This window comes from Triturus cristatus, chromosome 5_2 (assembly GCF_964204655.1).
Source record: "Triturus cristatus chromosome 5_2, aTriCri1.1, whole genome shotgun sequence".
In the NCBI taxonomy this organism is placed as follows: Eukaryota; Metazoa; Chordata; class Amphibia; order Caudata; family Salamandridae; genus Triturus; species Triturus cristatus.
The window spans coordinates 759,692,157-759,715,373 of record NC_140588.1 but is presented as its reverse complement, the minus strand read 5'-3'; the positions used below and the strand labels follow the sequence as shown (position 1 = coordinate 759,715,373).

The following is a 23,217-nucleotide window of genomic DNA, read 5'->3' as shown; positions in this document are numbered from 1 at the left end:
CCAGCGGGTGGTTTTGGCGCCAGAGATCTGTGGGCCCTCTCTATGAAGACCTCTGAAGACGTTTCACGACCCAACATGGAGATGAGCAGTTGCTCCACATATTGTTCCATCTGGCCCGTGTTTGTTGTTTCTGAAGAACAAGCTACTTACCTTCGGTAACGATATATCTGCAAGAAACATTAGTTAGTTATATTCCTCACCTTAGAATATCCCCAGGCGTCTGGGAAGTAGAGGCCTGGATAACCAGGCTCTCGGGAGTGGGGTGCAATGACAGAAAACTGGGGTCGCCCGGTGCAGGGCAGTGGTGCCGGGTCACGTTCCGGTCCACAGGAGGGAATGTGGAGGGCTTGGACCAGGTGCCCTTCAGAACGTCTGACAGTGCTTCAATGAACTGCAGCAGAGGCTCCGAGGAGCTTGCTGACGGTTGAAGCACTTCAGTGAGGAGATTAGTCCTCACGGCCACAGCAGGCAGCTCCAGCCAGAGGGCTTCGGCCGCCTTGCGCAGCACCACAGAAAATGTAGCACCTTCCTCCGAAGCCACGGACGGAGGAGAGATGAAGCCAGTGTCAGGGGAGGTATCAACCACTGGCATCCCCCAGTTCGTCTGCCCAGTCCTGAGATAACTGGCACTGCTGTGCCAGAGGGTCCTCAGACCCCTCCCAGTTGTCACAGTCATCCGATTCCTGGTATACAGGTGGAATGATCGGAGCCGGGTCGAAAGATGAACCCGTCACCCATCGGCGTCTGAATCAGCACCGGGCGGCGCCGCTCCGACTCCGGACTGGGACTAAACCGGGGAACGGCGTCCGAAGGCGGCAGCGGGGGAGGGGGTTCGGCGCCGGCGGAGGGGTCGTAAGGTCGACCTGCATCGACCAGGATCCAGGGACCTGCGGCGTCGGGACCGGAGTCGACGGCAGCGCAGGGGCCGGAGCCGAAGGCTCGCTAGGCCTCCCAGTCGAGCCTGCGGGGCCCAAAGGCACGCCGGCAGGGGTCTACGGCAGAGCAAGGCTCCTCATGGCCACAAGAAGTCTCTGATCTCCGCTGGAGTCACGTCAGACCCAGGGACCAGGGGGTCGGACGGGACTCCTGCGGGTCGTACGGAGCCGCGTGGGTGGTACCACCCGAACCCTCAGCCGAGTCGCGCGACGGGCAAGGGGAGCCAGAACAGCGCTGACGCCTCTTCGACTTCTTGCTGTGCTTAAACATACCGGAATGCGAAGTCTTCAACCCCGACGAGCGGTGATGACTGCGGCTCCACGACCGTGACCTTGAGCGGCACGGAGCCGACTGCCGGATCTCGAGCAACTTGCGGGACCGCTCCCGCCTAGCCTTCGAGGTCAAGGCCCGGCAGTCGAGGCACGACTCGGCACCGTGGTCGGCCCCAAGGCAATAGAGGCACCAACGGTGGTGATCCGTGACAGACATCAGTCAGTGACAGGCATCACAAGGCTTGAAGCCAGGCATCCCTATCGGCACCAGAGTCGAGGTCGACTGGAAATGGAACCAAAAGAGTTTAAAAGAAAAAAAAAACAAAAGGTTTAGTCAAAAAGGGACTAAAAGGGTATGCTCTTTCCGGATCGGCGCTCAGTCAGTACTCAGACGATGTCATCCCGGCGATCACCACGCCGAGGATGGACGCGGAGCCGCAGTAGACGCCTAGCAACGCGCATGGGTATTGCTGACGAAAAATCTTTCCGGATCCAGCCTGACGCCTGGGGACCCTCGCCATCCGTGGCACTGGTGTATGGGCGAGGTATAGCTAATCAGCCCTCCAATTGTATCAATTATCTGTAGTGCATTACCAGCTTGGTGATGTAATCTGCCCCGCTTCACGGGTTTTCGTTTCACTTCAGGGCCCACTTACTCAGCTAAGCAGTCCACTGGTACCGGAGCAGTCGGGCTATAGGATCCGTTTCACTTAGCAGAGCCTCCACTCCTGATCTGCTTTCCTGCCGCCGCAGGACCGCATTACCGGGTCTCCTCTTCTTCCGTGAGGGTTTGCAGTGCAGGAGCCAGCGCCAGAGATGTCCGTGAGCCTCCTCCGCCCTCCCAGAGGCGCGCAAGGCCAGCAGAAGCAATCCCCAAGGCGCGGACCGGTGCCGAGCGGGGATGTGGCAGTGCTCACAGGTCTCCCGCACACAGCGGGCCCTCTGCAGGCGTCCTGCCGCACACCTTACTCAATGTGGGTGGTGTCGGGCCCCAACTCACTTGATCGTCTCCGCCTCCAGCACTCACTTCTTGAAGACGTGGTTGTAGCGGGTCTCCTTACCCCCCACGGTCGCGATGCGTGCCTTACGTCTCGGCGTGTCGGTTCGTCGAGGTCCGCGGCTTCATTTTCGTTTTCACAGCCAGGGCCCAAAACTCGCCATTCCCCAATACAAGGTTTGCCAGCGTCTTTGGAGACCGGAATCAGTCCCGCAGCAGTCCCATTTCCACCTCTCTCTACCTCCGCCAATTGCAGGTGCTGTGGACCAGTGTTGCAAGGATGTTTTTGGAGGGTAGTTAGGAGTTTGCGAGGAGCTCGCTCACCAAGCGGTCATCTCGCTTCAAGGCTAGCTCCGCCCCGGGCTATATAGTTCTTAATATGAATTAATAGGCACGGCCCGTTGCCTACTCTGTACTTTGTGATACCTTCAAGTGGAGGAGCCTGTTTAATATCTGTTTTGCACACCCTTCAACAAGCATATATGAACCAGCAAAGCTAGCTTGCGGTTGTTGAAATCTGAGAAGTCTTATTAACTCAATCCACCTTCTATGTTATTTTTGCGGATCTGTAGAAAACACTATCACCTGGGAGAGTATCTTGGTGCTGCTGAGGTGCGAGTGTAGCCAAACCAATGGCCTACTTGGACTACTCGAAAAGCCAGGTCTTTAGCTTCTTGCAGAATTCAAGAAGTGATGAGGAGGCTTTTATGTGCAGCGGTAGGACATTCCACACTTTAGAGCAATGTAGGACAATTTTTTCGAATTGCTGGGTCTGGCTTTCCGTATGTATGGGATGTGTGCAAGTAGGAGTCGAGAAGAGGTATTTGGAATGTTTGTGAAAGAATATGCGATTGTTGAGATATGCTGGAACAGTCTTATGCTGTGCCTTGAAAATGTGGGTGAGGATTGTGAATTGTGCTAGTTTGTGTATTGGGAGCCAGTAGAGCTCCTTCAGGTTTGCTATGATGTTAGCGTGACATGGGAGATTGAGGGTGATTCTGGCTGCAGAATTCGGAATGGTCTGCAGCCTTCACATGTTTGATATTTTATTTTTTTATATTTAATCTCTGATGACACATGGTGACATACATAAGTGCGCCTACAACCCTGAGGCCGGCTGTTTTACCACAAACCATCACGTCATTCCGTCAGCTTATCCCACATCCTGGAGGCCGGGCATCGCTGTGTACTGAAGTAGCCGTGCCTTTAATTCTAACAGATATTATATTAGTATGTCATATCTTGTATACACCTCCCCACTGGGGACATAGTTTTTTACTGAACTTAACACACTAACCCAACACTCTCCCCTCCCCCGCAACTTTGAGGCGTCCAGTCAGATCCCCCCTTAGTGTTATGCTCCTACATTCTGCCAAGTTGTGTATTCTCCCCTTAACGGGCTCTCCACTACATGCTAGCCATATTAGACTAATGTGTATTAGCGATCGACCTTCATGTCCCTTCCTCCCTTCAGACCCTTGCTGATCAAGTTGTATCGTTACGCTTTGCCCAGGAGGGGGTCCCCAATTGCCAAAAGGTCGTCCCCCAGGCCGCTCACGCAACCACTGCTGTCGGGTCCCTCTCGGTTCCCGTCCCAGTTCCCTTCTCCGCTGCTCCTCCCCTCCCTCCAAGGTGTTCTGTATATAACCCCCAGAAATTCTTTGGTCGACTGCGCGGCGGGAGCAGCTCACTAAATACCTCTGATTGCGTACAGCAATATAGCACATCTCGGACCCACTGTGCTACTGTGGGCAGTGGTCCCCTCATCCAACACATCGCTACCCTACGCTTTGCCATCAACAATCCCATGTCCACCATTTTACGCACTGCCCTGGGCAGCTTTTTAGAGTAGCCCAGCAGAGCTACTGCCGGGTCTGGCGTAAACTCCAGATCTACCATTCCTCCCATCTTTTGAAAAATCACCTGCCAGAACTTATAAACCCCAGGGCACTCCCATGCCAAATGGATAAAGTCTGCAGTTGGGTGGTTGCATCTCTCACGTCGATTCCTCCCGTAGTCCGTACCTGTGCAGTCTGTTCGGTGTATAATATACTCTATTTATATACTTCAAGTGTAACAGTCTGTGCCTGCCATGCAAAGATATTCTACGCGTACCGGCACAGCAGTACGCCCACATGGCATCGATCACTATGCCTAGATCCCGTTGCCAGGCCAGTCTAGCCTTGGTATATTGCTGTGTGCTCTGCTCCATCGTTATTCTGTAGAGTTTGGATATCAGCCGACGAGGGCATTTGTGTTTAATATATGTTAATTCCGGCACCTCCGGAGGTTCAGCCATATCGTCTCCCAGTTGCTGCCGCCACGCCCTTCTCACCCTATGGAATTGGAAGCGCTGCAGCTGCGAAGGGGCTTCCGCCCCAGCAGCCACCTCCTCCCACGTTATCGCGGTGCCATCCACGAACAGGTCTCCCATCGTGTGTAATCCCCACCCTTGAAGGGCCCGTACCACTCCTGTCCCCGCACGGAGGCAGCCAGAGCGCCTATTCTAGCGGCATTGCCGGGGAATATAACAGTGCTCCAGCAGTATGTCGCAATATGCTGTCCCATGCGTGCCTAGTTGAATTAAGGGAATCCATATATCCTGTCCTTCGGTCAGCCGGCTCAAAGAGGACCGCAGGGAGCGGGAGAGGCTCAGCAAACAATCTCTCCAGTATAAGATATGGGACCTACTCCTCGCCATGGATCCAACTGTGCGCCTGGGCCCCCTGTGCCACCCGGTAGTACAACTCCATATCTGGTGCCCCAAGTCCTCCCATATGGTAGGGCAGTGTGAGCACTCGCCAGTTGACTCGGGCCTGCTTGACCACCCATGCTAGTCTCAGCAGGGATTTATTAAGCCTAACAAAAAAGGCTCGTGGCAGCACTATAGGGATATTAGTAAACAAAAATAAGAAGCGAGGCAGCACTATCATTTTCATGATCGATATCCTACCCACCAACGAGAGAGGCAGCCCAATCCAGATCTCCACATCGTCCTCTAGCTTATCAACAGCTCTACCATAGTTTTCCCTAATTATTATTTCAGGATCTGTATGTAGCCATATTCCCAGGTATCTGACCGCTTCGTCCGACCATTGGAGCGGGTACTCCATCTCAAAGGGAGCCGTGGATGGAGTCAACGGAAAGGCAATGGACTTATTCCAATTGACCTGCAGTCCAGAAAGCACCCCGAAATGTACCACCCCTCGCAGCACCGATGCCAGATTATTCTCTGGGTCCCGAACATACAGGAGGGTGTCATCTGCATATGTGGATACCACTATCTTGTAAGTGGGGAAGTTCACCCCCCTGAGGCTGTGATATTCCTGTAGAGCGCAAGCCAACGGTTCCGCCACCAGGGCGTACAGTATAGGTGATAGGGGGCAACCCTGACGCGTTCCCCTGGAAATGTGGATTGCTTCCGTAACTCGATCCCCCAGTCGTATCCTCGCACTAGCTGCCTTGTATAGTACCCCAATCATGTGCAAGAAAACCTGACCCAGACCTAATTTAGTTAAGACCGGACGCATAAACGGCCATTCAACTGAATCGAACGCCTTCTCCATATCAAGGAAGACCGCAAGTGCCTCAGTGTCCTGGCGGACGTGCTGCATGGTGCCAAACACCGTGCGCAAGTTGTAGGTAAGGTTTCTGCCGGGCATGAACCCCGCCTGCTCCGGAGCCACCAGATCCGGTGTCAGCAGTGCAAGGCGCGTGGCCAATACTTTCGCAAATATCTTAGTGTCGACATTTAGCAGTGATAACGGCCGGTAGGAGCTACACTCCTCTAGGGTCTTACCAGGTTTGGGGATAGCCACCTGTAGGAGAGTAGGGTCTGCTATCCTATGGTCACCCCAAATTTTTGCTTTTTGCTTCACTGGTTTTTGACATATCGAGGCTGTGGGCCTGCTAATCAGACCCCCAGCCTGCGGTTCTCTCTAACTAAATTGACACTATGCACCCTAGGTGCATAACCAATTGGAAGTGGATCACCCTGTGAGCCCCTGTACCAGTGTACACTAGGTACCCAGGGCATTGGTGTATCTAAGGCCTGCCAAGGGCTGAAGCATGTATTATGCCACCCCAGGCTTGGCCTAACAAATTTGACACAACTGGCTGATCACTCAGCTGGGTTAAGTTGGTGTAACCACCTCTTACTTAGGTGTAGTATACCTATACCTAACCTTAAATGGGACACATGTTAACCTATAAGTCACTCCTATGGCAGGCCTTAACAATCCTGAAGGCAGAGTGCTTGGTTCCATGTGAGATGGTGCTCTGGCATGAGCTGAGCCTGTCTGCAGTGGTCGGAACAACTTCCTTCTACCGTTTCCAGATATCGTCATACCATATACTCTTAAGTGCATTATGAACCTCGCGGTTAAATGCTATCTTTGGTTTGGCTTTATCAAAACATGTCGAGTAAGGTGTCATACGAATTGGAATACTAACCCCTCGCCAATTCTGGCGACGGGGTTAGCATTCCACCCTTCTAGAGGGACACGACATGTACAGTACCTGAAACCCGGGTAAAATCAGACATAGCCTCAGCTCCACAAAATGGAGGCTGCCACCACAGACACAAGTCTGCCCTCCTGCTGCTGGGAGTCCTTCCAGCTTGGGAGACGTGGACAAAGGGTTTCCTGCCAGGGGAGGTGCGAGCACCACCCCAGACAGGATTTTGTGTATTGGTCAGGAAGGGCTTGAAAGAAACCAGACATGCCTGAGGCTCACAAGGAGCCTCGGTGCATATGCCAGTTCAATCCGGTCCTGGGGCACACCAGCCCCGGACCTGGGGCGAGCTGGACAAAGGATTGCGGGTGTAACCACCCCCCTTCCTGGTCCCACCCTTAGGGAGGGACCTAGCAGGTAGTCCGGCCCCTAGAATCCGCTTAAAGGTAGGAGCTGTGTCCTAAGACTTCAGACATCCTGGAATCAACTTAACCACAAGAAGAAGACGGGAACTTCGACGCTCTGCTGCACAGAGGACTGAAGGAAATCTCCCCTATGGTCAGGGAGTGACCATCTTGCTAACGCAAGCACCAACCAGCTATTGAACGTCTGCTTTGCCGCCGCCTCCTGCCGGAGCCCGAGCCCAGAGCCCGACAAGACCTGGACCTCCAGACCTCTCACCGCCCGATCCACAGTCCCTGCAAAGGAGGAACCCGTGGAGGCACCGAGACACGTGGAGACAGCCATCTTGAAAGACCGACGACAAGCTGCAAGCGCAGCGACAGAGGCTCCCTCCAAGTTGTGCTTTGGGTCCTGAGAAGCCCAACCACCGAGCAGCATCTGCACCAAAGGTGAGTCCACCAGCATCTCCACTATCTGCGTGGGGCCCCTCTGCACTTTGCATCTCGACGCGCCTGCCCGGTCCCTGGCCCGTTGGCTAGTGGCCATTTTGGCGACGAACTTTGAAAACCACGACGCTGGTCTGGTTGCTCCAGACTGGCCCTAGCTGCTCTCCAAAAGAGCAGCCCCTCTGACCTTGCTGGTCAGAACAATCAGCTTTCATCTTTTTCCCCAACTCCTGCCTTTGCCAAGGCTTGTTTGCTTCTTTCGCGTCGCCGACACCGCCGACAGCGAGAGCCTGCGTGGGACAGCTCGTGACTCGACTCCTGGACATCGTCGACCTTCAGGGACCACGTGGCTGCGGAGACAAGCTACACCTCTTTGCCTGTTTGCACCCGACATCGCCTGGTACCTACCTGGTGCCACGCCGGTCACTGGCTAGTGACTGAACACTGTCCCCTCTGCTTTCAGGTCTTCTACAACTCCGATCCACCCTTGGATCCAACGCAGCTCTTCTGGACCGACCGCCTGCAGCATCTTTGTCATCAGGCTCCATTGAATCGATAGAAGAAACCCGACGCACTTCGAGACCTATGCACCCCCTTCCTATGGGTGAGGTAAAGCTGGCACTCCGGTGCCCAAGTGTAGAGAATCATCTCTAGTGTCTGTGTTTCGAATCTTGAGATCGTAGTCCATTCAGAAGACCCTTTCTGCAGTAACTTTTTAACTTTTACGCACCCATTGAAAACCTATGGGAGCACGCGTGTGACTCTCCTCACTGCACACGCAACCCGTGGACCTCCTGGTCACTAACTGAAGTTAGCTCCTCGTAGGCCCAGCGATTCTAGATGCCCTAGGCCTTTACCCTTTCCTGTTCGTGGTACTCATACCACTATTTTTGTATATGGTTTGAGTGGCCACCAGGGCCCATCCATATAAAGTGCAACTTCTGTGTATTATAACATTGTCTTGTTTAACGATTTGTGCTCCTGTGCTCATAAAGAGTCTAGGGGTTACTTTGAGAAATAAATACATATATATTTTGAATATATATCTGTGTGGTGTCCTTTCATTGGTATAAAAGGGGGTTACATTTGGTAAAACAGCCTGCTTAACACGCTTTAACGAGTTTAGCCTCAAAGACTGCTTAGCCTACGCTACCACTAGGGCAGCTAGTCCGAAAAGGTAGACTTACAACCACACCATAAGGGTTGCTTGGCATGGTACAAGGTGGTCACTTTAACTAGTGAACATCATATACCAGGCCAACTTCCCACATTGGTGAGCAGCGGTTGGATTTGAGCTTGCTGTGTTTTACCATTGTAATCTCTTGGTTACCAATTGAAAGATCACATAGGTACCTGTAGGTACATATAAAACAAGATAGAGATACTTAAGTTCTACTGAACTTAGTTGTTGTAGAGCAAAGGGAGTAGCACACCCGGACTACAACTACTAGATAGGTTTAGTAGGTAAACCCAAGTGTAGGTAGATTGCAACACATCCACCCACACTTAAGAGCAATGGAGGGGGCAGAGGGGTCCAAGGTACCCATCTCTGTCGAGAGTGACCCCCAGAGGGCACCAACTCTCTTTGCTACCCTAAATCAGAATGAGCTCAGGCAGTTGGCGAATATCAGGGGCCTTAAACAGCCCAAGAACCCTACTTCTGCTGAACTCAGAGAGCTTTTACAAGCTGATGAAGATCAGAAAGCTCTCAAGAAAGCCTCCCAGTTAGGCCCCTTAGGGACTGGAACAGGAGGCCCCCCTTCTGAAGATGCTACTGAGGTACCCCTTTCCAATAGTCACCCCTTAGATGAGATTCATACTACAGAGGATGAAAGTGAGAAGGGTACTGATACAGAAGGTAGTGAGGATGAAGGGAGAACTAGCCCAGTGCCAAGTGTTATAAGTGGCCCAGCTAACCTAAGGCTATTGGGGACTGACAATGGGATCCTCCCATTGGATCTCCCCAGTGGACTTAACCAGGGGCTTGGGAGGCAAAGGAATCACTCAGGTGAATCTAATGCTTCTCATACCTCTAGAGGCTCTCAAGGTCACTCCAGGAGAAGGATGACCACCCCTCAGAGGAGGGAGCATGAGGCCAGAATGCAGGAAGCCCAGCTGAGGACCAGGAAGCAGGAGCTAGAGGTAGCCCTGATGGAAGAGAAACTGAACAAGGCTAGGCAACCTAAAGAGAGTGGGTCTATACCCACTGGTGGCAGCATTGTCCCTAAGGACAAAGATAGGGTCTTTGACAATAGGAACCTGTCCAAGGTTGTGCCCCCCTACAAAAGTGGGGATGACATCCACAAATGGATGACTGCTCTTGAAAGCCTGCAAAGTGCAGCAGGTTCCTGAAGACCAGTGGGCAGCAATCTTATGGCTCTCCTTTGAAGGAAGAGGCAGAGATAGACTCCTCACTGTTAGAGAGGAGGATGTCAGAAATTACAGAGTCCTGAAGAGTGTCCTAGTTGATGGGTTAGGCTTAACCACTGAGCAGTACAGGTTAATGTTCAGAGACACCCAGAAGACACAGACTCAGGACTGGTCTGAATACATTGAATGTGCCACTAAGGCTTTGGAGGGTTGGTTGCTGGGAAGTAAGGTATCTGATTATACAGGATTGTACAATTTGATGATGAGAGAACAGATTTTAAATAACTGTCAGAACCAGCAACTGCATCAACACTTGGTTGACTCAGATCTGACCTCTCCCCAAGAATTGGGAAAGAAGGCAGACAAATGGGTCAGAACCAGGGTTAAGCAAAAGAACCAGAACCAGGGCCAAGGGGGTGATCAGAAGAAAACAGACCAGAAGGGTGGAGATCAGAAATCTAAAGACCAGAAGTCTTCAACAGGGCCCCAAACTAGTACTAACGAGGGTGGGTCCCAGCCTAAAGGGAAGAAGAAAGAAGGTCCAAAGAAACCCTGGTGCAAATTTTGCAAGAATACAACTCACTGGACTAGTGATTGTAAGAAGGGTGGAGCCCCCAACACTGTTGCCCCTAAGGCACCTGCTCCCAGTACTACTGTTAGCAGTGTTGGTCCCCAGACAAAGGGTGTAGTGGGAATCACTATGGGAACTGAAGGAGATTCTGACTTAGACAGAACCCTGACACAGGCAGTCTTGATCTGTGATGGGGACATGGATTTGTCCCTGACTGTGAGCCCCAGTAACCTGGGCAAGTACAGACAGACTCCTTTAATAAATGCAAAAGTGGCTCAAGCCTACAGGGACACATGTGCCAGTGTCACTATGGTGACACCAGGCTTTGTGGATCCTGGACAGTACATACCAGGTGAGAATTATCTGGTGACCAATGCCAGCAATGCCACTACTTCACATAGTGTGGCAGTTGTTAACTTCTCATGGGGAGGGGTAACTGGCCTCAAAAGGGTTGTGGTTAGTGCAGACCTCCCAGTAGAATGTTTGTTGGGCAATGACCTAGAGAGTTCTCTATGGTCAGAAGTGGAGTACAGGACACATGCAGAGATGTTAGGTATATCACCACATGTCCTTGCTGTGACCAGGTCACAGGCCAAAAAGAGCCTTACCGAACCACAGGTCTTGGATCCTGGACCAAGCACCTACCAAGAAGAAGAACAGGAGGGTTAAGGCTGTGCCTTCCCCCCCTGCCTCAAAGTGATGATCAGCCTTCCCAGGAAGATGATCTAGAGGACCCTGAAGGAACTGTCCCTGAAGAGCTTGAACCTGATCAGGTTGAGTTTCTGGGGACATGGGGACCTTCCAGGGCTGACTTGGGGCAGGCTCAGTTAACCTGTCCATCTCTTGAACCCCTCAGACAGCTGGCTGCTGCTGAGGCTGCTGGGAATGCTCAAGGTACCCATAAAGTGTATTGGGATGAAGGGCTCCTTTATTCAGAGGCTAGAGACCCAAAACCTGGTGCAACCAGGAGGTTGGTTATACCTCCGCAATATAGGGGCTTCCTTCTTACCTTGGCCCATGATATTCCTCTAGCAGGACACTTAGGCCAGAACAAGACTTGGGAAAGGCTTGTCCCTCACTTTCACTGGCCTCACATGAATGAAGATACAAAGGAGTTTTGTCGCTCCTGTGTGACCTGCCAAGCCAGTGGCAAATCAGGTGGCACAGCAAAGGCCCCCTAATACCACTACCTGTGGTGGGGGTCCCCTTTGAAAGAGTGGGAATAGATACAGTGGGTCCCATGGATCCTGCCACTGCATCTGGGCACAGATTTATACTGGTGGTAGTGGATCATGCCACCAGGTATCCAGAGGCAATTCCCCTTAGGACCACTACAGCACCTGTTGTGGCCAGGGCCCTGCTGGGAGTATTCTCCAGAGTGGGGTTTCCTAAGAAGGTGGTTTCTGACAGAGGTACCAACTTCATGTCAGGATACTTGACAGCTATGTGGAAGGAATGTGGGGTCAACTACAAATTCACCACTCCTTATCACCCACAATGCAATGGGCTTGTTGAGAGATTCAACAAAACCCTAAAGGGTATGATCAAAGGATTACCTGAAAAGCTCAGGCGAAGATGGGACATCCTTCTACCCTGCCTTCTGTTTGCTTACAGAGAGGTCCCACAAAAAGGAGTTGGCTACAGCCCCTTTGAATTGTTGTTTGGGCACCCTGTGAGAGGCCCACTGTGTTTAGTGAAGGAAGGATGGGAGTTACCTCTCAAAAAGCCTAAACAAGACATAGTGGACTATGTACTTGGTCTCCGCTCCAGGATGGCTGAGTATATGGAGAAGGCATCCAAAAACCTTGAGGCAAGCCAGGCCTTACAGAAAGCTTGGCATGACCAAAAGGCTGTCTTGGTTGAGTTTCAGCCAGGACAGAAGGTATGGGTGTTGGAGCCAGTGGCCCCAGCAGCACTCCAAGACAAATGGTCTGGACCCCATACAATCCTGGAAAAGAAGGGAGAGGTCACCTACTTGGTGGACCTAGGAACTCTCAGGAGTCCCCACAGGGTACTCCAGGTTAACAGGTTAAAAGCATATGTTGACAGGGCAGACATGGGCTTGCTCATGGCTACAGATGAGGGACAGGAGGAAGAGAGTGACCCTCTCCCAGACCTGTTGTCTCAGAACCCTGAAGATGGCTCAGTTGAAGGAGTGACCCTTGGAGGCAACCTCTCTGATCATCAGCAGATGGAATGTAGACAGGTTCTACAATCATTTCAACACATGTTTTCCTTGATACCTAGTCAAACTGACTGGTGTACCCATGTGGTGGACACTGGTGACAGTCTGCCTGTAAAGAACAAACTTTACAGACAACCTGACGACGTCAGGGACTGTATAAAGGCTGAGGTACACAAAATGCTGGAACTGGGTGTCATTGAACCCTCAGAGAGCCCCTGGGCTAGCCCAGTGGTTCTGGTCCCCAAACCTCACACCAAAGATGGCAAGAGAGAGATGAGGTTCTGTGTGGATTACAGAGGACTCAATGCTGTCACTAGGACAGATGCACATCCTATTCCAAGGGCAGATGAGCTCATAGACAAACTAGCTGCTGCTAAGTTTTTGAGCACGTTTGACTTAACAGCTGGCTATTGGCAAATCAGATTAGCTGAGGAGTCTAAGGCCAAAACAGCATTCTCAACCCCAGGTGGGCATTATCAATTTTTGGAGATGCCCTTTGGTCTGAAGAATGCACCTGCCACCTTCCAAAGGTTGGTGAATCAAGCCCTTACTGGGTTGGATGACTTTTGTGCAGCATATCTTGATGACATTGCTGTCTTTAGCTCCACCTGGGAGGATCACCTGATCCACCTGAAGAAGGTACTTGAGGCTCTGCAAAAGGCAGGCCTCACTATCAAGGCTACTAAGTGCCAGATAGGGCAGAGTAAGGTTGTGTACTTGGGCCACCTTGTAGGTGGAGGCCAAGTTCAACCACTGGAGAGTAAGATACAATCCATCAAGGACTGGTCCCCTCCAACCACCCAGACTCAAGTTCGAGCTTTCTTGGGCTTGACTGGGTACTACAGGAAGTTTGTTAAGAACTATGGGTCCATTGTGACTCCTCTTAATGATCTGACATCCAAGAAGATGCCCAAAAAAGGTTCATGGGACAGTAAGCTGTCAAAAGGCATTTGATGACCTGAAGAAGGCCATGTGCTCTGCACCTATCCTGAAAAGTCCTGACTACTCCAAAGAGTTTATTGTCCAAACAGATGCTTCTGAGTTGGGTGTGGGAGCTGTGCTGTCACTACTTAATGTAAATGGTCAAGACCAACCCATTGCTTTTATTAGCAGAAGTTTGACCCCCAGAGAGAAGAATTGGTCAGCTATTGAGAGGGAGGCCTTTGCTGTGGTGTGGGCCCTGAAGAAGCTGAGGCCATACTTGTTTGGCACTCACGTCAAGATTCAGACCGACCATAAGCCCCTCTTGTGGCTAAATCAGATGAAGGGTGAAAACCCCAAACTGCTTAGGTGGTCCATTTCCCTACAGGGTATGGACTTCACAGTGGAACATAGACCTGGGACTGACCATGCCAATGCAGATGGACTCTCCAGATATTTCCACTTAGGACATGAAGACGAGACTGGTCAAGGCTAGTTTAATGTCCCTGCGTTTGGGGGGGGGGGGGGGTTGTGTAGGAGAGTAGGGTCTGCTATCCTATGGTCACCCCAAATTTTTGCTTTTTGCTTCACTGGTTTTTGACATATCGAGGCTGTGGGCCTGCTAATCAGACCCCCAGCCTGCTGTTCTCTCTAACTAAATTGACACTATGCACCCTAGGTGCATAACCAATTGGAAGTGGATCACCCTGTGAGCCCCTGTACCAGTGCACACTAGGTCCCCAGGGCATTGGTGAATCTAAGGCCTGCCAGGGGCTGCAGCATGTATTATTCCACCCCAGGCTTGGCCTAACAAATTTGACACAACTGGCTGATCACTCAGCTGGGGTAAGTTGGTGTAACCACCTCTTACTTAGGTGTAGTATACCTATACCTAACCTTAAATGGGACACATGTTAACCTATAAGTCACTCCTATGGCAGGCCTTAACAATCCTGAAGGCAGAGTGCTTGGTTCCATGTGAGATGGTGCTCTGGCATGAGCTGAGCCTGTCTGCAGTGGTCGGAACAACTTCCTTCTACCGTTTCCAGATATCGTCATACCATATACTCTTAAGTGCATTATGAACCTCGCGGTTAAATGCTATCTTTGGTTTGGCTTTATCAAAACATGTCGAGTAAGGTGTCATACGAATTGGAATACTAACCCCTCGCCAATTCTGGCGACGGGGTTAGCATTCCACCCTTCTAGAGGGACACGACATGTACAATACCTGAAACCCGGGTAAAATCAGACATAGCCTCAGCTCCACAAAATGGAGGCTGCCACCACAGACACAAGTCTGCCCTCCTGCTGCTGGGAGTCCTTCCAGCTTGGGAGACGTGGACAAAGGGTTTCCTGCCAGGGGAGGTGCGAGCACCACCCCAGACAGGATTTTGTGTATTGGTCAGGTAGGGCTTGAAAGAAACCAGACATGCCTGAGGCTCACAAGGAGCCTCGGTGCATATGCCAGTTCAATCCGGTCCTGGGGCACACCAGCCCCGGATCTGGGGCGAGCTGGACAAAGGATTGGGGGTGTAACCACCCCCCTTCCTGGTCCCACCCTTAGGGAGGGACCTAGCAGGTAGTCCTGCCCCTAGAATCCGATTAAAGGTAGGAGCTGTGTCCCAAGACTTCAGACATCCTGGAATCAACTTAACCACAAGAAGAAGACGGGAACTTCGACGCTCTGCTGCACAGAGGACTGAAGGAAATCTCCCCTATGGTCAGGGAGTGACCATCTTGCTAACGCAAGCACCAACCAGCTATTGAACGTCTGCTTTGCCGCCGCCTCCTGCCGGAGCCCGAGCCCAGAGCCCGACAAGACCTGGACCTCCAGACCTCTCACCGCCCGATCCACAGTCCCTGCAAAGAAGGAACCCGTGGAGGCACCGAGACACGTGGAGCCAGCCATCTTGAAAGACCGACGACAAGCTGCAAGCGCAGCGACAGAGGCTCCCTCCAAGTTGTGCTTTGGGTCCTGAGAAGCCCAACCACCGAGCAGCATCTGCACCAAAGGTGAGCCCTCCAGCATCTCCACGATCTGCGTGGGGCCCCTCTGCACTTTGCATCTCGACGCGCCTGCCCGGTCCCTGGCCCGTTGGCTAGTGGCCATTTTGGCGACGAACTTTGAAAACCACGACGCTGGTCTGGTTGCTCCAGACTGGCCCTAGCTGCTCTCCAAAAGAGCAGCCCCTCTGACCTTGCTGGTCAGAACAATCAGCTTTCATCTCTTTCCCCGACTCCTGCCTTTGCCAAGGCTTTTTTGCTTCTTTCGAGTCGCCGACACCGCCGACAGCGAGAGCCTGCGTGGGACAGCTCGTGACTCGACTCCTGGACGTCGTCGACCTTCAGGGACCACGTGGCTGCGGAGACAAGCTACATCTCTTTGCCTGTTTGCACCCAACATCGCCTGGTACCTACCTGGTGCCACGCTGGTCACTGGCTAGTGACTGTGAACACTGTCCCCTCTGCTTTCAGGTCTTCTACAACTCCGATCCACCCTTGGATCCAACGCAGCTCTTCTGGACTGACCGCCTGCAGCATCTTTGTCATCAGGCTCCATTGAATCGATAGAAGAAACCCGATGCACTTCGAGACCTATGCACCCGCTTCCTGTGGGTGAGGTAAAGCTGGCACTCCGGTGCCCAAGTGTAGAGAATCATCTCTAGTGTCTGTGTTTCGAATCTTGAGATCGTAGTCCATTCAGAAGACCCTTTCTGCAGTAACTTTTTACCTTTTACGCACCCATTGAAAACCTATGGGAGCACGCGTGTGACTCTCCTCACTGCACACGCAACCCGTGGACCTCCTGGTCACTAACTGAAGTTAGCTCCTCGTAGGCCCAGCGATTCTAGAGGCCCTAGGCCTTTTCCCTTTCCTGTTCGTGGTACTCATACCACTATTTTTGTATATGGTTTGAGTGGCCACCAGGGCCCATCCATATAAAGTGCAACCTGTGTATTATAACATTGTCTTGTTTAACGATTTGTGCTCCTGTGCTGATAAAGAGTCTAGGGGTTACTTTGAGAAATAAATACATATATATTTTGAATATATATCTGAGTGGTGTCCTTTCATTGGTATAAAAGGGGGTTACATTTGGTAAAACAGCCTGCTTAACACGCTTTAACAAGTTCAGCCTCAAAGACTGCTTAGCCTACGCTACCACTAGGGCAGCTAGTCCGAAAAGGTTGACTTACAACCACACCATAAGGGTTGCTTGGCATGGTACAAGGTGGTCACTTTAACTAGTGAACATCATATACCAGGCCAACTTCTCACACCACCAATATAGCCTCACTCATATACTTCGGCATTTGGCCCGTAACACACATCGTCAAACAGCTGCGATATATGCGGGAGCAGGATATCCGTGAAGTTTTTATAGAAAGCGACCGTTAGGCCGTCCGCCCCTGGCGCACTATTCGCCCGCATTCCCGCCAGTGCTACCCGAATTTCATCCTTCTCGATGGGGAGGGCAAGGAATTACCGACGGGAGTTAGAGAGGAAGGGCAACCGTATGTGATCCAGGTAATCCCGAATTTCCTCATCCATGTCAGTCTGTCGCGAAGCATATAGTGCCGCATAATACGACTTAAAACAAGCCGCTATATCTGCCTCCTCAGTCAATAGGTCCCCCGCGTCCGATCTGATCTTAGTGATATTGGCTTTGCCCCTCCGAGCCTTTAATATATTCGCCAATACTGAGCCAGGCCCGTCACCTTCTCCATAGACCCTGGCTGTAGCATACTTCCCCAAGTGCTTCACCTCAGAATCTGCTGCTTCGTGGTACTCCTCTAATAGCGCCTTCAACTCTTCTGCAGCCTCGTCTTTCTCACCTATCAGGTGCCTAGCCTCTACCTCCCCCAGTCTACGCTCTAAGGTCGCTAATCTACGTCGAATGGCGCGCAGCACCCCTGAGTGTTTAGTCATGGCCACCCCTCTAATATATACCTTAAACGTCTCCCAGACCGTTTGGAAGCTATCCACGGAGCCAATATTGGTATCGAAAAACGTTTTTATTGCTTCCGCCATTTCCTCCTTAAATAGAGGGTCCAAGAGCGAATATGGGGGGGGGGGGGGAAGCGCCACGTAAATGGCAGGATGGTCTTCTTAGGTGTGGCGAGAATCAGCAATATAGGGGAATGGTCGGACAGGGTCCTCAGCAGCACCTGGCACATTCTCACCTGCGACATAAGCGACGTTGATGCAAACCAGTACTCAATACGCGTGTGTAGGTTGTGGTAGGCCGGGTAGTGCGTGTAACCCCCCCACCTTCGGGTTAAGCGTCCTCCACACATCCGAGAGCGCCATACTAATCATCACCCTGTGTAATATTTTAGCTGCCGCCGCAGGAGCCCTAGCCGGTCCCCCCCATCTGTCTAGGCTTGGGTTCAGCACCACATTCAGGTCACCTCCCCACAAAATCTGAGGCGCTGCGCAATCCCTCACAGTCTCGGACAGTCTGTTGTAAAACTCCGGGCAGTCGTAGTTTGGGCCATAAACATGAACCAACAGCAGATCGAGGCCCCTACCTTGACATCGTGATAACACATACCTACCTTCCCCATCTGCTGCCACCACCTGCGCCGTGTATTCCGACTTGGGGTTAAACCAGGTAAGAACTTCAAGCATGTGTTGTAAATCCAGCCGCATGCGCATTTCCCCGCAGCCCCCCAGTGCGCAGCATGGGGCTCAGGTTCGGGAGATGCGTCTCCTGAAGGAAGGCTACATCGATGGCGTGCCTGTTAAGATACTGCAACACCTTACGCAACTTCCGGTGGTCATTTAAACCTCTGACATTCCAGGTCACCACTCTTATGGAGGCCAGCGACCCCCCGTGGGGGTGTTGAACTAGTCATTGTTATCCTGCCCGTAATGCAGTGCCTCTCCCCCCATATATTGTGGATGTTCTCCGTGCAGTAGCAGGAGCATCCTCGCGGTCTGCCGGACTAACCTCTGAACAAAGAACAAAACCCCCTTCCCCTCCCCCCTCCCACAGCAGACCTCCCTCAACTCTGCCATGCCGCATCCCATTTAGAGATTACCCACACCTCCCTCTGCCCCCCCCCCAACCAATCAACCCCTAGAAGTTTACCCACACCTCCCTCTGCCCTCCCCCCCCCCAACCAATCAACCCCTCGAAGTTGTGTTATGCACTCGCAGGCGGAGGTCGCTCCGTACTTAATTGATCGACAAAATTCGCCCAGTACCGAGCCCCGACCTCCGCACGCAGATCTGAAATACGTGCCCCACCGCTAAGGAAGACGTGAACCACTATATACACCCCTGCTCAATATACACCTCGAACGCAAGGGCATTGTGACTGCAGACGCCCTCCACCAGAAACGGCAGGGCTTCGGTTCCCATCTGTGCCCATGTGTTGTCTACTTATTTCTGTGCGCCACCACCACATCCCAGTCCCATCATCTATACCATGCTCTATGTCCAACTTACAATAAACCACTAATGGGCTTACTCTGCTTACATTGCGTCTGCATAGTGTCCCCCTTGCCAACTTAACCCCATCGCTCCAGCCCCCCAACCCACACAAATTACAGCCCGCACATGCCACCAGGCTATGCTCAGTCCTGCTGCTCCAGTGCACCCTCTGTCGCATCTTCCCTCGATTGTCTCACTGGGCTCCGCCTCCGTTCTTTGCTCCAGTCTTTCAGTGTCCTCTGCAGAGCTTTAGGGTCCAGAAATGTGTGTGTTTTCCCTTGCCTGTTCACACACAGCTTGGCAGGGTACAGCCTTGCATAATCCAAGCCCTGTTCCCGCAGCTGTTTTTTTGATCGGGATGAACTGCCGTCTGGCCTCCTGAACTCTAGCAGTGAAGTCTGGGTACAGCGAGATGGTCGACCCCTCATATGTGAGCGTCTTTATCTCCCTCGCTACACGAAGGGCTGCGTCCCTGTCCCGATAGTTCAGTAGCTTTGCAATGATTGGTCGCGGTGGCGCGCCTGGGGCGGGCCTGGGTCCTAGGGATCTATGCGCCCTCTCTACCACGAACATGGTCGAAAAAACCTCCGTGCCAAGCAGTTCTATCAGTAGTGTTTCCACAAAGCTTTCCATTCGGCCCATTGGCGTCGTCTCCGGCAATCCCGTAATGCTCAAATTGCAGCGTCGTGCGCGGGCCTTGAGGTCTTCAGTTTTATCCTGCAATACCTGCATGATACGACCCAGTTTCTTGTGTTCAGTATCCAACAAGGTCTGCGCCTCCTCGACCCCCACCAACCTCTGTTCCGTTTGGTCCAGTCGCTCCGCATGCTTGTCGATTCGTTCCCCCATGCGGTCCATTCGATAGGAGAGAGCATCGATCTTTGCCCCCAAGGAGGTGATGCCGGACTGCAGGCCTTTCTCCATAGAGAGCAGTAAGCTTCGAATGTCCTGTGCTTCATCCGGGGGGTTAGTTGTACCACCTGTAGCTCCCTCTAACTCCTGGGGCTTTGGACGCTTCTGCTCGAAAGTTATTTTCGACTGGGTCCTGTCCGATTTGCCCATCGTGCTGCCGTCTGCCTCTGGGCGTCGCCTGTCGCCGCCGCAGCTTCACCCCAATGATCCCGGTAATGTAGTTGTCTCTGTGTGGGTGCTCCCCAAGGGCGAACCCTCGCACACTTCAGTCACAGGCCAATACACCGCGCGCGCCAGTGTCCCCTTCAAGTGGACTCCACCACTGCCGCCGTGTCAGTCACTGCTTACACTCTCAAGGTAGCTGTCTCCGGCCCTCCAGGCATCCCCATCCGCAGGTCAGTGACATCATTCCAAACTAGAGCACGACCAAACCGGCATCTTCGACAAGAACTATGGTCCAGGCAGCTCACTCCCTCGTACACTCCGGCCCTGCTGCCTGCTCTCCTGTAAGGCCTCTCTCTCACCTCTCGGCTCAGCCGCTCAAATCAGGACCCCCGTCTGCTCCATGCGATGATCGGACGCCACTGCAGATTAGCCTCCGGCTTCTTTGCCGCCACCCAGGCCTTCCTCGTGCAGCGTGATCTGCCTCTCACTGGTGTCGCACCCCACGGAGCCTGTGAATTCCGCAGCCTCACCTCCGGGAGCCCGTCCAGGCCGGTCGTTCATTCAGGCCCCTGCTCCAATATGCAATTAACGCTACCTCCGCAGCATCGGAAGGCCGCTAGGGCTGCTCCTCCCTTCACCTCCGCGGCACGCGCTGCTTATCAGCCACCGATAGTCCTTAGTGCTGCTGGCCAGTGCGGAGCAACCAGAGCCGCTCCAGCTTCTCCTAGTGGGCGCGCTTCTGTACCCTGGGGGGCGACGCCGCCTTCCCGCTTCTCTCCCCTCAGCAGACTGCTACCGCGGGTCCGCCATCTTCCTCAGCAGCGTACTCCTCAACAGCTGCAGTCTCGTGCGCACCGATGCTTTAGGGATCCGCTCTGTGTGCCATGCAGCAGGTCACAGCTGGGGCATCCACAGCTCCGATCGTGCCACTCTTCTCATATCGGGTCCGCAGGGTCAGACACCGCTCGCAGCTCCGGCACTTCAAAATTGTTGCGCCGCACGTACGGCGACGTCGCCGCGTCTCCGCACCACCCGAGCCCGGGGATTGGCGGCCTCCACTCGCTCACGGTTCAGCCCAGTTATCTGGACTTCTGCCGTGCCCTCAGCTCTCCAAAGTCACCCATCCGGGCCTCTGCATATTCCGCCACCAGTGTCACGTCTCCCACTTCCACTTCTTGCATTGCGGGGCAGGATAGTTGAAGGGTCGTCTCCTCTGCGTGCTGGAGCTCGAGGCTCAAGCCGCCATCATCGTGTCGAGCCAAGCTCCGCCCCTGTTTTATATTTGTTAGTCCTGGCATAGATGGTGTTCCCGTAGTCCAGCTTGCTTGTGACAAAGGAGAATGTGATGGTTTTCCAGGTGCTGATTTGGAGGCATTTAAAATGCTTCCTCAGCATCTTAAGAATAAGGAAGCATGAGGCGGTAATGCTGTTGACTTGGGCTGTCATGTCAAGTTTGCGGTCAATGACAATCCAGTGGTTTTTGGTGTGGATGAATGTGGTGGGTGTTGGTTCTAGCTCTGTTGGCCACCAGCTACAGTACCCGGGTGCAGTGTTCTTCCCAAAGATCATGATTTCGGTGGTGTTCATCTCTCTGAAGAAAGTATTACAAACAAAAGTTTAAAAAAAAGGCTGCGAACTCTGAATTGCAAAATCAGTTATTACGCTTAGGTCTTTCCTTGCCCATAATCAGAGGCAAAACCGAACTGGGATGGAAAACATAGACTTGCTAGCTCAAAATAAAGCAACACACCATCTCCTCAAACCTAATCGAACAGCACACACTGTCACCCCTAGGGGTATCTGGGCGCTGGGTTGCGCGATCTGTCAAATAGCCAGGTCTTGGTAAACAACCACAAGAGGGAAGAAACGAGCAGACAACAGAGCAGAAAAGACAAAACCGAGGGCAGAAAAACGAGCTGAAAATGCTTAGAGCAGAAAAGGCAAAACAGAGGGCAGAAAAACCAGAAGAAAAAGCAAAAGGGGGCAGAAAAACAAGCTGAATAAGGCAAAACAGAGGGCATATAAACTAGCAGGAAAGGCAAAACCGAGGGCAACAAAACGAGCAGAAAGGCAAAATAGAGGATGGAAAAACAAGCTGCAAGACCAAACAGAGGACAGAAAAACGAGCAGTAATGTAAAACAGAGCAAAAAATGAGAAGAGGGTGCACAGAGGGCAGCAGGTAGACAAGCACCAAAGAGTAGTGGACTGTGGGCAAGTTGGACAGGAGAACTGTCACAGGGGGAGCAGGCATGAGGACCTGCTAAATGGAGTCGTTCTGCGGCCACCATTAAGTAGGTTCTGGGGGAGGGCATGCACTGGGTGGTGGGGGAAGGGAAACAGCAGGAGGAGGAAAGAAACTAGCAGAAACGGGCAAAGAGAGGACAGACCAACTAGCAGAAAAGGCAGGACAGAGTAGTAAAACAAGCAGAAAAGGAAGAAAAATTAGCAGCATAGGCAAAACAGAGGGCAGAAAAACTACCAGAAACGGCAAAACAGAGCGAGAAACTGGCAGAGGAGACACAAACAGAGGGCAGCAGGAACACTAACAGCAGAGGGAAGCGGGCTGCAGGCAAGCTGGACAGGACAACTGTTGCAGGGGGAGCTGGCACAAGGATCTGACGCCCAGCCATAACATTTCTTACAACACTGATATAAGTTGAACAGAAAACCAAAACTAGAAAGCTTTCAACAGAAAAAAGAAAATATGCCTGGACATTTCAGGAATGTTACCCTGTGGCATACAACTGATATAGAGAATATCACAACTGGGACTTCTGAGAATTGAAAACACTGGTTTAACCCAGAGTAACCCCTCTGGAAGCAATGCCAAGAATCTTGTGACATTTAGAATTCTGACCAAGTCAAATGGACACATCTCTGAAGGGAAAATGGAAGATGGAAAGATGTTAAAACGAAGGAATATTTTTGGACAACAGTATATAATATGGCTAACAGAGACCAATATGCCACAAGTCGTAGAGAGGTAATAGCAACAAAATAAATTACCAGGATTTGGGAGAGAAGGAAGAAACTGTTGTGTATTCACAGTGAGAAAGCTGGAGAATCAAGCATAAGCCTCTGTTTTGCAATAGATAGGGGTATGCTGAAATATAATTCCCACTGTCAATTTTTAGGCTTAATTTCA

The 23,217-nt window shown here is 52.1% G+C and overlaps 1 protein-coding gene across 1 annotated transcript in view; it reads right to left on the bottom strand.

Annotated features, from left to right (window-relative positions):
* LOC146829232 (plastin-3) overlaps positions 1–23,217 on the bottom strand; it is a 409,189-nt gene that overhangs the window by 95,218 nt on the left and 290,754 nt on the right. The gene's annotated exons all lie outside the window — the stretch shown is intronic.